The sequence below is a fragment of the Momordica charantia genome (genome assembly GCF_013281855.1).
Source record: "Momordica charantia cultivar OHB3-1 chromosome 4 unlocalized genomic scaffold, Mcharantia_2.0 BLBB01000004.1, whole genome shotgun sequence".
Taxonomy (NCBI): Eukaryota; Viridiplantae; Streptophyta; class Magnoliopsida; order Cucurbitales; family Cucurbitaceae; genus Momordica; species Momordica charantia.
In genome coordinates, this window is record NW_028275162.1 from 8,833,740 (window position 1) to 8,849,025 (window position 15,286).

Genomic DNA, 15,286 nt, shown 5'->3' on the forward strand with positions numbered 1-15,286 from the left:
CTCTATTTATTAACGACAGAAATCAACTAGAGTTTATTTGTTACCAGTTACAGCATGTAAATCTCCCCCAAAATGGGGTTTAGCTCATGGAGAAAGAAGAAAATACAATGGGTAAAGGAAGATGACAACCCATTTCAAGAAAATAGAAGAAAATCGAGAATGGAGATGACAGCTCGAAGCAGTAACCAAATATCCTCCTCTGTCATCAACTCTCTCCCCGAAAATGGTGACATTCTTCCTCCTTGTTGTTTCCAACACTCTAAGATGTGTCTCTATTGGGATCTGTGAGTGTTGGCTAGCTTAAAATGTCCCTTTTATATCGGGTCCCAATTTTAGGGCACCCGACTGGAGGTTGTATAGGCATGGTAACTTATCCTGCTTCTGGGATAGTTACTGCGCTGTAAATTCGTGCTCCCGCTATTTTTCGCTCTAGCTCTTATCTGCTCTGCTTTGAACATGCTTCGTCTACTCCTTCCGGAGCTCAGCGCTTTCTTCATGCTTTGTCGCCTCTGTCCAGAACTGTGCTATTAAGCCCAAAATAAGATAATTTAGTGCAATTTTTAGCCAAAGCATTCAAGACAAGAGACTTTAGCTCAAAGTTGGATTGCTAAGATTTTTTGTGGCGTTTAAGAGCTAAAACGACACACGTTGACATTTATTTGTATAAAATCACCCAAATAATTACTAGAATAACTCTCTTTTGGAGAGTTATCACATGTGAACATAGTTTTCTTTTGGTCTTTTAGGGCAATCGTAATCTGGTTATAGCCAAATCTGTCTAGAAAACAATATATTCTTTCCTTATAAAACAGTTAAGCGTTTGATCAATAAATGGAAGAGGGAAATGATTTTTTTATTGAGTTTGTGGTAGTTAATGCATACTCTCCATCAGTTATTGTTCTACTAGGGATCAATTCATGGAGCTTCATCATTCTTTATTACCATCATGCCACTTTTTTTAGAACGCATCGTACTGGGTTCAACCAACTACTATCACAAAATAGGGTCAGTAAATTACCCCGCATCTAGCCATTTTAGTATCTCCAGCTTATTCACTACATTTTTCATCTTTGGATTAAACCTCTTATGACGTTCCACCAAATTGTTAGTTCCAGCATCTAGAATAATCATGAGAATGCAAAATGAGGGATTGGGTTCCCTTATGTTTGCAACCGTCTATATCCTATTGCCCCCTTGTATCTTGATGGGAACTTGCAAAAGGGAGAGTTCGTTTTCATTAGTTAGATTTACAGCAATAATAACATGTAAGATTTTTATTATTTTCTAAACAAGCATATTTAAGATGAGAATGTAAGGGTTTTTTCTCCAATTAAGTGGAAGGTTCAACTATTTAGGAATAGACTCCTTTTAAGTTTTTCCTCCTTCACACTAAGAGGCTCAAATTTTTCCACCGGCAGCACAAAGATGGTTGTTACGGTTGGGAATGACAATATAAAAAGTCATCTTTTGTTCCACATGGAAAGTTTAGCCCTTGGGATGTTGGTTTATAAGTAGTTGTTTGGTAGTGGGCTTATAAATGTGGCTTGGGGGTGGCCCACACACGTGTTGTTGCTGTAGAGTTGACGTTGGTGGAGGCCTAGGGGTCACCAGCCTTTCTCGGTACATAGTTTTCAAAAGTTTTAGTTTTAATTTGGTCCCTACAAGCTTTTACAAAGTTTGTTATTGTTCTTTCTTATGTTAATATTAATAGTTATAAGATGCCTTTGTCAATACTAGGGTGTAAGTAATTCAGCTGGACTACAGGACTGTCGGACCAAAAATCAAACTGGTTCGGATCAATATCAGTTTCTTTCTCTACAAAACTAAACTGATTAAATCTTGCCTTTTTTAGTCATTAGTGAGGAGTAATAGATACCTAACTTGGTAGCTTATTTTGTAGACGACGTGGCAAATGAAATTCATGATATGTGGAGTTAAGTTAGTTAGAACAACATGAATTTTGGTTGGGGTTCAATATTTTGATGTACATGTTTTGAATTGGTGAATTTTAAAGTTTAAAATTGTTATAAATCTGAAGGGTAAATTGAAAAGTAGTAATTTGAGAGAGAGATTTGATTATGTTGCAGGTGTAGAACATATAGGAGGTGACATGTTTCAGAGCGTCCAAAGGGAGATTCTATTTTCATGAAGGTAGATTTATTGGTCTTAATTAATTCTACCTTGTAGAAACATATTTGTATGATAAATATTTACCATCTATAAAAAATGTTCTTGATATTGTATAGACTTGAGGAAAAAAAATTTATTGTTTCTGGAATTTTCTTCAATTATAATACTCACATAAAATTTAATTCTAACTTTAAATTTTGGTACTAAATTTGAATAAGTTGTAAAATTAAGTAGTCTTGTGATTAGACTAATGTATTTTCATGATTGGGCTTAAGTATTTATGTAACTTGATTTGCTGGAATTTGTGTCATTTATTGATTAATATATTATAATTTTTTTGTTTCCATAAAATTGTTGTAGTGGATCCTCCATGATTGGAGTGATGAGCACCGTGTGAAATTGTTGAAGAATTGTCATGCTGCGATTCCAGATGATGGAAAGATAATTGTTGTAGAGGTCGTACTTCCAATGGTGGTTGAGACCACGAGTGCAGTGAAATCCGTCGCTAAATCCGTCGCTCAAGATGATGTACTTATGATGACTCAAAATCCTGGGGGAAAAGAGCGAACTTGAGATGAATTCAAAGCCCTTGCTAACTGTAGCTGGGTTTAAATGCATCAAATTTGAATGTTTTGTATGTAATCTTTGGATTATGGAGTTCTTCAAACGAAACCATAGATCCTGTTTGGTAACGTTCTTGTTTCTTTGTTTTTGTTTCTTCATACTTAATGAAGAAAAATGAATTGCATGTCTCTAAAACTCACAGATTCAAGTATGATAAGACAATCTTTTTAATTAATATTTTGGAACAAATTTGAAATGGGAATAAGGAAGAAGAAACTTGTTTTTGGTTGTTTCTAAATTTATATACAATTGTGAGAATGTTTCCCAGAAAAAGAGAAACAAGAAACAAAGTTAATTGCAAAATGCTTAGATTTGCTTAAGAAAATTGGAAACGAAAAACAAGAAACAGAAACGTTACCAAACAGGCTTATAGTTCTTCCTCTTTTTTTCCCTCAAACCCTAGAATGAAACTATAATTTAATCTTATTTTGGTACGATAACCTTTCATGTCTATTAACCTATTTTTATTCCTAAACTTTAAAAACATTTTTTGAGTTCTTGAACTTTGCAAGAAAAAAAAAAGGAAGTGACTAATTTAGATAAACTATTTATCTGACAAAGTCTTACTAGCATAGTAAACAGAAGGTAGAATCTTACCTTTCCTCTCAGTGAGAGGCTCTCACCATACTTCCCTAAGTTTGTTAAAATGCTTTCATGCACTCATTGTCAAATTGAAATGTTTCAAGCAACCGGTACGAAGTTTCGAGATTTTAGCAATGTCTTTACTAAACGGGGATGAAAACTAGGCTATCCTAGAAAACTTCTAAGTCTCTTTATTAAAGAACGTGGTGGAAGCTTAGCAATTAGTTCAATCTTGACCTTATCTACTTTTGGTTCATTTACTTGAGATTTGGTGGCCGAAACAATTCCCTTTTTATACAATAAAATGATACTTCTCCCATTTTAAACTAAGTCTTTTTCACACTGTTCTAGTACTTTCATCCATAAAGATCTCTAAGGTCTACTTCATCATGTTTGAAAAAATCGTCATCATGCATCTTTGAAAAGGTGGTAGGTGCATTATGAGAGACCAAATGACATCCTCTTGAAAGTAAAAGTTTCGTAGGGGCATGTGAACGTAGTTTTCTTCTGGTTTTCTAGGGCAATAGTAATTTGGTTATAGCTAAAGTATGTGTCTAGAAAACAGTATATTTTTTCCCTACAAGACCATCAAGCATTTGATCAATAAATGGAGGAGGGAAATGGTTTCTTTAAGTTTACTTTGTTGAGTTTGTGGTAGTCCATGACACTCCACCAATTACTATTCCAGTAGGGATAAATTCATGCATCTTCATCCTTTTTATTATTAACATGCCACTTCTTTTAGAACGCATTGTCAGTCAATTAGCTACATCTAACCATTTAGGATCTCCTTCTTCACCACTTCTTTCATCTTTGGATTAGGCCTCCAATAGCATTCCACCAAATTTATGGTTTCATCGTCTAGAATAATAGTAAGAATGCAAAATTAGGGATTTATTTCCCTTATATGTCAGCAATCGTCTATCTTATTGCCCCTTTGTATCTTGACGGAAACTAGCGAAAGGGAAAATTCGTTTTCATTGGTTAGATTTGCAGTAATAATAACATGTAAGGTTTTATTATTTTCTCAACAAGCATATTTAAGATGAGAAGGTAAGGGTTTCTACTCCAATTACGTGGAAGGTTTAACTATTTAGGAATGCTTTCTTAAGTTCTTCCTCATTCACACTAAGAGGGCTCAAAATTTCCTATCAGCAACAAAAAGGTGGTGGTTGCCACGACTTTTCTCCTCATATGATTCTTCTATATTTTATTCCATTCATGTAATCAATAAGTCATCAAACTCATACAAAGTAGATGCGTCAATGATACTAATCAATGCATATTCATTCATGTTTCAACATGAAAATATTGTCTTTTAGTTACATTAAAGTCATAGGGATGTGAAGCATCTTTTTTCTCCCACCTCTGAGTTTATTTAAAATATATTTTATATATTTTTCACCACGAGCTAATGTTTCATTAATTTATTCTCTTACTGTCTAAACAAATGTAATAGTTTGATAAAATGTCAACTTCACCAACAATGTGATAGATAACATTCTAGCTCCCTTTAAATCCATTATACACTGTGCAATATTTATTATCAACCATCATGTTGGGATAACAGACCGAAAATAGGACGTATCCTACAAGGAGAATGATTTTCAATACTACTGTGAATTCAAGATATTGCTTCTTATAAGGATTAAGATATTGCTTCCTATAAATATAGTTTTTTGTTGAGTTATTTTCTTTTTTGTATAAAATCTAAAAGATAATTGAGTGGTTGTGAGCAGTGTGTAAATAGATAAATCTGTCTTGTGGGTTTAGAGGGTGTTTTCAATTGTGTAATCCTAGGTAGCCACTGTTAGAGTACTTAGAAGTATGATAGTCACTATAGGTGATATATTGAGTGAAATTTTCATTGTAATATTCTTAAACGTAGTCGAATTTACTTTTACACAAGACTAGATGTAGTTCATAGATTTGGGCGAACCAGTATACTTTCTGTGGTATTAAGCTTTTCTATCCCTATATCTTATTACTTTATTATTGTTACTTATATCTACTTTTAACGTGTGGAAGGAGAAAATGAAATAGTTTTTATTTTAAGAACTTGTAGGAGGATTGATTCATCTATATTTTCTTCCCAACACCATCCCAACGAAACCCTTTCTTATGTGATATTGCGTTCGTTTTTCTACATTTTCTACATTTAGTAACTAATGTTAGTAAGGTAGATAAAAATGTGGACCAATACAAGAACCAGCACTTTCCTTTTCAACAACAACAAAATAAATGGAAAAAATATGTCCATTTGAGTCTGACTAGAAGTAATTTTTCTTTATACATGTCATACAAGTGTGTACTATCTATTTGGATCAAAGGTCTATAATATTTGAAGCTTTAAATTGCAGGACCAAATGATAAAAAAAAAAACCTCGACCAAAAATAAGATTACTAGTTTATTTGTTGGAATCTAATCTCATACACTGTAACGTGTACAACATCACTCAACTAATAAGAAGTTCTTCATCTGATGTTTCCCACCCACCAAAAACTTTAAGTAATGTTTTTCTCTTAGATTTCCACACACGTCTATATATAGTTCAGTAAATATCCAAAATATTATTTTTTGATATTTTCTTGCAATTAAGTTACAGACGTATCTGAATCAAGTCACATAATATTTTTAATTTAATGATTCATTTAATCTAAAATCTAGTTGCTAGTGATCTTGGTTAAGTTTTGAGTATAAGCATAAATAAGTCTCCTCAAGTATGATGATCATTTCAAAGGATTTTATGTCGACTACCACATAAAGCCTCTACTTGCATCCATTGTTTCCATTTCACGTACCAAATATCTTGGTTTGATTATACCATAATTTATTTCGTCGGGTAACGGCGTGCTTTTTCTGATGAAAATTAATTTCGTTTGGAACGTTTATCTTGACGAAAATTATTTTCATCGGGCTATTGCTCATTCCAACGAAATTTAATTTCGTCGGCATAAGTCCCCACGAATTTTACTTTGGTCACCATCAGTACCTTTTTCCCGACTCGTCGGGAAAAATATGATTTTCTTGTAGTGACAATATTTTCTTACTTCATGTTGACAAAGACTACATTTTATGTAAAGTCTACGAACTACAACACAAAAATATTTGAAAGTTTAGAGATTAATATAATATTTGAGTTTTCAATGAAAAATTAATAAAAAAATCAAACATAATTCTACTTTATCTGCGAAATCCAGTTAAAAAAGAGCAAACATTTAAAAGTTTAAAATAAAAGGGATAACAATGAATATAGCCATTTAAAATATATCATTTCAAAGAATGGACAAACAACTTTTAATTTTCAAAAATGATAAACCTAAAAATAACAGGATCTCTACTAATTTTTTAGGGAATCAATTGATCTTTCCTAAAATGATTTTAAAACGAATGTATTATTTTTGTTTTTTATAGGAGAATCCTATCTATATTTTTCCCAACCAAATAATTCAAATATTTTCCCAATCTATTTTTTAGAGGAGAATCTTACCATATTTTTCAATTGAAATAATTTCTTAACAAAATTTCAAAAGAATTATACTAAAAACTGAAAAAAAAAATAATAAATTCATTTAATTAAAATCTATAATAAAATTTAAATAAGAAAATCATTATTGAAAGCTATAATAAAAAGACAAAATCTAAACAATAAAATCATTATTGAAAATGATACTATAAAGTCTTAAAAAATATATAATAAACAAATATAATTAGAAATAAAAATACTAAGAACCTGCAACTGGAACAATTAACAGATATGATGAACAAATGAACAAATAGGATGAGTAGATGAACAAATATGATGAACAGATAATCAAATACAATGAGTAGATGATCAAATACATTGAGCATATGAACAAATACGGTAAACAATAATGTAGATAAATAAGGTATATTTTTGTGACACAATTAATACAAAAAAATATTGTTGGCATCTATCTCCTCTACCCTCTACCACCTCCCACCCCACATGCAACCAACTTTGTTACTCATTGTGTTGCTCAACCGTTGTCTCCCTCACTCAATTCTCTATCCATTCACAATTGTCTCCCTAGCTCGTCGCCGAATCCCAAATTTCTTGTAGTGTCATGTCTCCGTCGATTCAGTCTCCCTAGAGACAGTGAGTTCTGTCTCCTTAAATTCGTGATATTCGATTTCAGTCTCCTCTTTACTTTGTGTCTCTCGCTGTCCCCTCTATGAGTTATGTTTATACGCGCACGTGTGTGTGTATATATATACATATATATATTGAAATGATTATTAGAATTTAGGAGAAAAAATGTAGCACTAAAAAGAGAGATAATGTAGCAAAAAAAAATGTATATATATATGTATATATATATATAGTAAAATGGTTATTATGATTTAGGAGAAAAAAATGTCTGCACTAAAAAGAGAGATAATGTAACAAAAAAAAATTGAGAATCTAAAGGGAGAGACATTTTGATTTTCAAAATAATAACGAAACAGAAAGGGTAATGTGGTAAAATAAACGAACCTTTGAAACAGTTGGAAAAATACATATGGACATTTTTATATTAACAAAAACTATTTGGCCATTTTTTCAAAACGGAGTGATAAATAGGGCCACCTACTGATATGCTTCAAGCAACGCACGTCATGCCATGAGAGCCAACCGATGAAGAAGAGGATCTCCACTTCAACATTTGGATTATCAAGCTTCATGAGGAAGGAGAAAATGTGGAGAAAGAAGTTTCAAGGGAACATGAAAACACAAAACATGAGATCTCTAACTTTTAGGGGTTATTTAGGATTTGATCATTAAAGTAGTGTTTTCATGTAATTAGTCATGTAACTTTCTTTTGAACTTCATGCGTAATTTATTTAATAGGTCTTATGCCCAAGAACGAGGTTTTATGCATTTTAGAGGCGCATTTAGAGAAACTGCTCAATTTGTGTAACTTAGACCAATAATTAATTTAGGTTTTAGTTTAAGGTTTACTTTAAAGTTTAATCAGGGGTTTCTTTCCAATTGCCTATCTATCGACCTATTCTTGTACATTTGGAGGGGATTATTGATGAATGAAAATAGTCTTAAGCTTTCCTCTTTGCTCCCAAAATCGTGAGCATTGGTGCATCTTAATCTAGTTGTACAAAATCCCTTTAAAACATGTAAGTTTAGGTTGGTTATCAAACTTGTGAAGTGTTTCACTTTCGATCTAGAACAAGTTCTCTCTATCCAAAGCATTGACCTTCAAGGTAAGTTCTTCTTCTTCCCCTTGGATGATTCTTTATGTGCGTACTAGGTGTTGTCGTGTGTGTTTAGGAGCTGCATGTTCTTCTGAGGATTTCCTCAGCCACTCGTGGTAGGCTGAGTACATCACCTACTACTATATAAATTCTCAAAATAAAATGTATGAACAAAATATATAAAATTATCTATGTTCTTCTAGAAAATTCTTAATTTTGTTCTTATTCTTTACAAATTTTAAACTTTGCCCTACATATATTAATTTTATTGGATTTTTTAATTAAGTATGTATTTCCTTAAAAATTGTTTAAATTTGTTAAAAAAAATGGTACATAATTAAAGGCCCATTTTTGAAAAAAAAAAAACTATTTTATTTTCATTTTTTTATTTTTCAAATTATGCTTGTTTTCTAAAAAAATAATTCGTTGGATAATCATTTTGTTTTTTATTTTATGTTTTTGAAAATTTAACGTGTAAACATTACTTTCACCTGTTGTTATAGGTAAAGTAAGAATAAGAATCGATAACCAAACTCAAACATCAATCGATAACCAAAAAATATATATTTTTCTTTTTCTTTTTAGCAGTGGGTTCGGTTCGATTCGAGTTGAATCGACCAGAAGGTTTCCTGAATGGGAAATTTAAGTAAATGGCTAAATTTAGTCCCCCACTTAAAAAAATGTCCTTTAGTTTATAATTTTGCAAAAATGGCTAAATGATAGATTATGAATTTTACATTTTTAAGTGTTTTCCCCATAATGTCCTTCCTACGTTTTAAACATATTTAACAATCGAACAAGCTTGCTATTCAATTCAAAACTTGTTTCCTATCTTCAACGGATTTTATCTTCATTATTTTAATTCTTTTATTAGTAATTTCACTTAATTTAAACGTATTACAGTGTTCCACGGTCTTCATCTCATCCTTCTGCCATTCTACTATATCTTATTCTTTTAGCTTCTTATTTCTTTGTAACAATGGTGAATGTAGTAATCACAATTTTATATGGTGGTACGCGGAATGGAAAAAATGGATACAACAATTTCTTTAACAAGGGATTCTTTAACTTTTTATGTTCTACCTTTCTTCTTAAATTTGTAGTCTTCTTTGGACGTGCATCCTGATCAGATCCCGTCTCTGAAACATTTTTAGAAGTTAAATTATTTACCTTATCTTCATCGGTAGATTCATTATTCACCCTTTCATTTTCTTCATCAGTTTTTGTATCATCCTTATATTAGAAAAATTATCAAAATTATAAGATAAGTAAATGTATATACCAATTGATGATAAACTAATATTATAATACAATACACGTACGTTACATACATATCGCAACTCAATCATCAAAATTAAAACGTCCATATATGTATGTACTAATAATTGAACAATTAACAAAATATGAAAGTTGATAGATATATATATCAATTCAAGAAACAACCAAGTACGTAAGTGTATACATTTATTTAGTGTTGCACAACTAAAGTATCATAAATAAATAAACTAGTAAATGTATATCCCAATAAATTCAAACCTCTATATATGTATGTACTAATAATTCAACAATTAGCAAAATATAGAAGTAAATAGATGTATATATCAATTCATAACCAAATTAAAACGTAAATATATCTATTAACTTTGTACAACTATAGTAAGTACATGTATATCCCAATAAGTACCTCATTACCAACCTCCTCTTCTTCAACTATTTGATACATTTTCCTTTTCCCTTAAACATAAAATTAGAATTAAGTTAGTGAATCTAATTTTAAAATATTACTATTCAACAGCAACATCTCTTGAGTTCTTACCCAAGTTTCCTCCACCTTTCTTTTTGCTGGTCTCATTCAATTTTTTTACCTTTCTTTCCCTTATTTATTGGAGTCTCTACTTGAGTCCTTGATGATTCAATCTGTATATATAAAGATAAAGACATCTATGGAAGATTTTTTTTAAAAAACAAATAACTCATATGTAAACTGTTGTATCCTATACCTTTTCTTCACTGTCTAAGGTGATTGTGCAGGTCTTTCTTCGACGTCTTGCTATTCCACCAACCTTTAATATCTTTTTAAAGTAAGCTTTATACGCAAAATAAGAGCAAAAATTTAACCTTCCTCACACACTAGAGGAACACTCTTGGCGACGGCGTGATGGGAGCAGCTGCTGGATGGGAGCAGCGACGGGATGGAAACGACGGGGGATGGGAGCAGTAGCATGACGGAAATTCTCGGCGTCGTCGGCTGCTATCTTCTGTGGTTGGATGGGAGCGACGGCTGGATGGGAACAGCGACGGGATGAAAAGGGCGGGGGATGGGAGCGACGACGTGATGGAAATTCTCGGTGTCGTCGGTGACTATCTTCTGCGGCTGTTTTCTGCGGCGTCGTGGGCTTAAGGATTTCGCCAAGACTGTTCTGCGGCTGTGGCTGTCTTTTGGGCGTGAAAACAATTAGGTAAGGTGTTTTTCTTTTCTTTTTGAGTTCTCTCATGTGATTTTTTTGAAAACCCTAATTTTTTAAAAAACCAATGAAAATATTCCTCCCTAATAACATTTACTCTCTCATTTTGTAAATCTTATATTAAAGATGGGTAAATTTCAAAATCTACCCCAACCCAATCTTATTAATTTTAATAATATTTACTCTCTTGATTTTTTTAAAACAAATAAGCTTATTCCTCCCTAATAATATTTACTCTCTTATTTTGTAAATCTTATATCAAGGATGGTTAAATTTCAAGATTTATCCAACACAATCTTATCAATTATTTTTAAATTTACTTTATGAGCAATTTTAAATCAGAATTAAGATAATTATTTTAATCTGATTTATTTTTTATTAGATACCGTTGATTCCCTAAGGTCGATTGTTTTTGTTATTCCTAAAAATCTTAAATCCCTAAAATTATGCATATATACCTAATTTTTTACAAGGGTACATTTGTCTAAACATTTTTTCAGTATTTAAAAAAACCATTTAGCCATTATTGCAATATCGGATAGGTTTGGACATTTTTTAAAACGATTTATGAAATTTGGTCATTCCTACACTTGCCCCTTCCTGAATTGAGTATCGAACCGAATTTTCAATTCTAGTAAAAACTAACACAACCCAACCCGTGGGTTGGGTTGGATTCGTCGCGTTGTCGGGTTTTCTAAACACACCACTTCTGAACACTACCCATTGGAGAGAAGTATTATGTATATATTTTATATTTATTTATTTCCTTTAAAAACTAAATCTCCAGCTTTCATTTATTTTTATCAAAATCTAATTGACTAAATCAGTTTTGATTTGAAACCATTTTTCCCTCGTATTTAAACAACTATTTTCTCCTAAAATCAAACAACATTTTTCCTGAACAACAATTTTCTCCTCATTTTCCCTTCAATTCCTTTGATAATTAATCTCTCTTCAAAGCTTCAATTTTTGTTCTACTTTCTTGAGGAAGATTTTATTTTGAGAGATATTGTGCTTCCAATTTTATTTTTTCTAGGTATTTGAGGGCTTTATTTTGTAAGAACTTTCTTACAAAATTTGTAAGTTGAATTTGTATATTGTACACTTTGATAAAGTTTGTAAGCTTTTTCTTTAAATTCCAAATCTTATAAGGGTTGATCTTCAGCTCGAAAAAAAGTGTTGTAACGATTTGATCTTGAACTGCGGAAATGATCGGCTTCGTTCTTACTCCTGAAAAAAGAACATTGTATCGATTGACTTTAAGTCATGGAAAGGGAAAGAGTCGGGTTCTTTAATCAAATACCCAAGAGACACTTGAGGAGTGGAGTAGGCAGTTTTGCCGAACCACTATAATTTTCCGATGTCATTTTCTAACTCTTTCCTATTTAATTTTTGCAATTAATTTTTCCTTATCATAAAATGCATGGAATTAATTGCTAAAATTTGTTCTTCATGTTTATTGTTAAACCAGTGTGTCGCTAAAAGAACTATCAGTGACAAAATTATAGACGCGTGTTGCTAATATCTTCAGCGACGCAAAAAACAAATGGCGTCGCTGATATTGTATTATTAGTGACATCAGACGGCGTCGCTAATATTATATTATTAGCGACAGAAAATGGTGTCGCTGATAATATTTTCAGCGACGCCATTTAATAGTGGTGTCGCTAATAATTTTATCAGCGACACGCGATTACACCCACGTTACTGATAATACTTTTCAGCGACGCCGTTACTAACGGTGTCACTGAAATGTCTGTTAACATTCCAATCTTTCTTCCCATTTCGCAAAACCCTCGATTTCTTCCCTTTCTCTTTCAATCCGTCGCTGCCGTTCGACTTCGACCATTCACCTGCTGCCACAGTCGTCGCTCACTTGTGGTAGTGTTGTCGTTCCTCACCCGTGCTGCCACCGTCGGTCTGGACGCCGCCGCACGTCGTCGATTTCTTCTCTTTCTCTTTCAATCTGCCGCCGCCGTCTGACTTCGACCTTTCACCTGTTGTCGCAGTCGTCGCTCACCGGTGGTAGTGTTGCCGTTCCTCACCCGTGCTGCCACCGCCGGTCCGAACGCCGCCGCATGTCGTCTCTGTTTCGTACCACTACCCCCGCCATTCGATCTATTGTGAACCACCATCCACCACCGCCTCCGACCTATTTCGTACCAGCGATGCGCCAGTCACTCGTTGGATTACCCAGATCGTCCGCCGCCACTACCGCTGGCGTTCATCACTGCCGCCGTGAAGTATGATTTCGAACTCAAATCATTTACTTTATTTTGGCTTAATTTTTCTCCCATTTTTAAATTTCGATTCTGATTTTGCATGTGAATCTATCATTGTTTAGTTAATTTTAGCAAATTATGTGATGTAGTTCATTTTTTTAGAGAAATTATAGCAAATTAAAGAACAACAGCACGAGAATCTCATTGTTTACTTGTTCAACGAATCTTCTATTATGTTTTTTGAATAATTGTTTGCTATTTGAGTTGAAAATTAACGGATGCTTACTTAATTAGCATGACGTTCATTACATTGATACTTGAAAGAGAGAGTAGGGAATAATTGATTCTTACACAATCTTTGAACTGATCGATCCTCCATATTCGTCTTCAAGTGCTTGTGGGAGATCAAAGTTGTGTAATGTTACATGGGGTTGGATGCCTAATTGATCAAATAAATCCACATAATTAAGAATAAGAAGCCCATTTAAAAATTGTGTAAACTTATAATTAATGACTTAACATATAAAATTGTCACCAACCATGACTGATTAGTTCATTTATGAGATTGTTGTAGTACTCTAAGCCCTTTGGATTTATGGGTCCTCTCCCATATGAGAAATTACAAAACAAAAATGTTATAAAGTGTCAATATCATTTTTTTTGTGTACATCTTTTGATGATGCAAAAAGACTTATATATACTTATTACTTGGAATAAGTCTTGACCACGAGATGGAAAATCTATAAGCATCAAGTCCAATATCCACCATTAGTTTCACATCTTCCTATAATATAACAGACATAAAGTTTAAGCCAAATTCAAGCATATAAATAAGTGGAAAAAGAAAATCAAATGTAGACCTTGTATTTGTGATACCCATCACATGCTACGTCGCCATTTCTCCAGGTTCATCTCCTACACCATATTGAGACAAAAAAACCATTTCATATATTTGAAAATTCATTAATTCATTTTAATGAATTCTAATCAATTTTCAAACTGTACACATACTATTGTTGTAAATAACTTTAGTTGTAGCTAAGTGTACGTTGCAATTATTAATTAACTAAAAGATATCTAATTCTACAAAAGATTGTTTTTTAGAAAAGATTGCAATGAATCAAAATTGGATAACTTTGAAGGATCAAAGATGTAGTCAATACTCTGATTGGGTCATCAGTTTTGAGGAAGTTGCTAAGAATTTTTTTGATGCAAAAGGAAAAACAAGATGTTCTTGTTCGAACTGTTTAAATATTCTTATGAATAAATTGAATGATATAGAGCGTTCATGGAGAAAAGGTGGATGTTTCTTCATTCGTAAAACTCAAATCAAGGTTTCTTGGAGCTACATTTTCATATTCTAGTAGGAATAGAGAAGATGGAAATAATATAAATCAAGCAAGAGGTAGGAATAATGATGATGAGATGCGCCAGATGATGAATGACTTGAATGGTCCTATGTTTGAAGACATTCCTAAAGAATCAAATGAGCAATCTAACACGAATGACTTTACTGAATTGTTACATGATGTAGACAAAGAGTTGTATCCAGGATGTTCGAAGTTTACATCGTTTAATTATTTAGTGAAGCTTATGCAGATTACGGTTCTTAATCATTGGAGTGATAAATCACTTGATCTGTTACTCCAATTATTAAACGCTGCATTTCCAGATGGTGTAAGACTTCCGAAATCAAATTATGAAGCTAAGAAAAAATTACGTGAACTAGGAATGGGATATGAATCAATTCATGCGTGTAAATATGATTATGCTTTATTTTGGAAAGAATATACATCACTAGACCATTGCCCGCATTGTGGAGAGTCAAGGTACAAACTTAAAAATCAAAAGGGAAAAAAATTCCTCATAAGGTGTTGAGGTATTTTCCATTGAAGCCAAGGTTACAAAGATTATATCTTTCAAAACATACTGCAGAGGATATGAGGTGGCATAAAGATAAAAGGTCTGAAACTAATGGAATACTTCAACATCCTACTGATGCTGAGCGTTGAAAACACTTTCATAGTCAGTACCCTTCTTTTGCTGCAGAC